Here is a 3,129-nt window from a genome sequence, read left to right as displayed (position 1 = left end):
TACTATTGCTATTTAGAGGCATATATCTAGAATTATAGGCTTTCAAAGAGATATTCTACCCTCCAAATATTTGGGAGTACCTCTAATAGACAAAAATCTAAGCAAGGAATTTTGGGAGCCTGTGACCAAAAATCTCCAGGACAAAATCTAGAAATGGACTAACAGGACTTTAAATTTAGCAGGACGACTAGTACTCACAAAAGAGGTCCTTCAACTGTACCCATCTTTATGTTTTTATCCCTTCCAGCTCCTAAAGGAGTTATGCAACAATGAAAAAATATCGAAAGATATTTTCTTTAGGGCAAGGGGGAAGAGAAAAAGAAATGGGCTTTGGTAGCCTGGGAAAAGTCTGTAGACCTAAGACACAAGGAGGTTTGGGACTTGATGACCCTGAAATACTTAACAAAGTTTTGGGGGAAAAACTTTGGTGGATATTGTTAGATGATCCAAAAATACAATTTTTATCATAGGTTATAAAATTAGAATAAAATAATTATTAATTTAAGATATTAAATTAATAATTATTATTCTAGAATGTTTAATTATTTAATGGAGATTTTTAGAATTAGCATATTGTTGTAACTAGATATGACTCTCCAAATGTGTCGTATCTTAGGCTCTATTATAGGAGATTAGTTAGCTAGTTGGTTTGAATAGAATTTATTGTAAATGGAAACTTGTTATTTAATAAGTGCTCCATAATTAGAGGTAGTTAGGACATGGAGCTTATAAATAGCTCATTGCAAGAGTGTTTGGTTGTTCAGGTGTAAGCTCTTGCAAATCAATTATGTAATTGTTTTTTTTTTATTAATAAAATTACATGTCTGAGGACACTTCTGCCATTATTGTGGTATCAGAGCTCCAGTAATGTTGCAGTGGATTTGAGGAGATTCCAACTCAATAAAGTCCTGGAAAAATCCATTCAGTTGGCCAACAAATCATTGGTATGGAAATTGTACAGTTTTGTTTAAAAGGAAAATAAATTTTATCATTGATTTTAGATTTTTTTTTAAATCTAAAATTCATTTTTTATTATGAAAAAAAATTTTGCCTCTGTATCTTGGAATTTTGTATGATTGTTTCAAATTGTTTGAGTAAATTGAAACAAAAAAAGAGGACAGCGCTAAAGTTTCTGTTTGAACGAGGTTGCTTTGAGTAATCGTTGTCGCTGGGCAGAAAGGATAAGTGGATTGCTGGGATTGTTCTAGCTCTTCCAGCAATCGAAATTTCTTGGAACAACAACAGTTGCGTGGTTGGCCATCGGAGCCGATCCGATCTAAACGATGGAAGTGGTGAAGACCCTCAATAAATTATAATGAAGCCATGGATCTTCTCAATAAATTATTGAGTCAATCCCCGGATCTCTATTCTGTCGCTGCTAAGAAAATCCAGGAAATCATTGATGAATTGCAACAACAGGTTGCAGCGGAAGACGTGACCCAGAGATTGGATGAGGTGCTTGTGGATCCAGTTCAGAATCTCAAAAAAGGATTCTGCCACTTTAGAAAAGCGGTTTACCTAAAAGACGTGGATTTGTTCTCCAAATTGTCCAAGGGCCAGTCTCCCAAGTTCATGGTGTTTACCTGTTCGGATTCGCCAGTATGCCCTTCCCATGTTCTCAAATTCAATCTGAGAGAAGCCTTCGTGGTGCGCAACATTGCCAACATGGTCACGCCTTACGAGAAGAATGAATATCCAGAAATGAGTGCCTGTGCATGAACCTTAGAAATGGTCATAATTTTACTTGATGGTATTGTTCAAGTGCCTGTGCACTTGATTTAAAAGAAATTGAGTTGGGCTGCGTCGTGGAAATGTGGTTGCCATCATTTGAGCCATAGACATACGACACATCACAACTTTGTTTACCATGAAATATTGATTGGATATCTGGAATAATACAAGAAATGAGGCTTCAAAAGTTGTCAATGTATGGGCCTCCGAACCGCACAACACCCGGAGAAAGTGAGCATGAACTGGAACTAACCCAGATAGGGATAATTTTTTATTTTTTTTCTGGGATTGTAAAGGAGAAATAAGGTGAATTACAAAGTTTTTTTTTAGTTTATAATTTGGAGAGATAAGGTTTTGTAATATATAGTTTGTAATTTGTAATTGGGTGAGTAATAAGGGTGATGTTTTGAAATTTTTTGGAGTAATAAGGAGTTTTATTTGTAATTAGTAAATTGGGAAGATAAGGTGTGTTGGGTAATTTGTTTTTAAGAAGTTTTTTTTTTTTATCATCACATTGTAACTCAAAGTAATTTTACTTTGAGGGGGGGTAAATGTTTTTACCAGGTTGTGCAAAAGCACCATTGTAAAAAGTCAAATTTTGAAAGTTGCCCTGTAAAAATTTGAGAAATTGACTAGAGCCAAGTGCCAAGCTCAGTCAATATTCTCCTGTTTTGACGACTATTCGAGGGTCAAGGCCAAGCCCCGATAGATCGTGTTTTTTGCGTGTTGTGTTGTGTTGACTATCTTGTCCTTTCTGTTCTGCTTCTTGGTGCATCTCTTCATCGCTAAAATGTCTAAGTTGATTAACTTATTTTCTGATTCCGACAAACTTGAAGGCACCAAATCTTATAAAACGTGGCATTGTCTTATTGAAAGCACACTCATTTACAATGAATTATGGCAAGGAATATGTGATGGAGATGTAAATCCGAATAAACCCACAGATGCAGATGCACTGGAAAAATGGGAAATCAAGAATGCTAAAGCCTTAGCTCTTATTAAATCTTCTGTAAATGATGAAATGTATGTACATATAGAAAATGCCACAGATGCATGGACTGCCTTGAAAACGTTTAAAGACCTCTTTGATACTCAGCCTGAATCAAAGAAGGTTGATCTACAGTTAAAATTGTTGCAACAAAAATTAACTGAAGATGGTGATATTCTGGAATATCTCTCCAGACTTAAGAATATTAAGCAAGAAATTATTAATGCTGGTTTTCCCGCAATTGATGATAGCTTTATGGTCACAATTGTAATTGATGGGCTTCCTTCTTCCTATACGCATTTTTTAGAGACTTTACAAGTAACTGGGAAATTATAAAAACTAAAGTTTGATGAACTTTGTGAAATGTTAAGTCAACATGATAAAACTTTTGGGAAGAAGAAGAAAGTTGG

General features: G+C 35.1%; 1 pseudogene; it reads left to right on the top strand.

The window, feature by feature from the left end:
* The first annotated feature begins 1,323 nt into the window (after positions 1-1,323).
* On the top strand, positions 1,324-1,719 carry LOC149163620 (beta carbonic anhydrase 3 pseudogene; annotated as a pseudogene).
* The last annotated feature ends 1,410 nt before the right edge of the window (positions 1,720-3,129 follow it).

The sequence above is a fragment of the Pinus tabuliformis genome, chromosome 5_1, assembly GCF_031772625.1.
Source record: "Pinus tabuliformis cultivar Carrire ecotype Pingquan chromosome 5_1, CPIR1, whole genome shotgun sequence".
Lineage (NCBI taxonomy): Eukaryota > Viridiplantae > Streptophyta > Pinopsida > Pinales > Pinaceae > Pinus > Pinus tabuliformis.
Note: the sequence above shows the minus strand (reverse complement) of the source record. Positions and strands in the feature narration are given on the sequence as shown.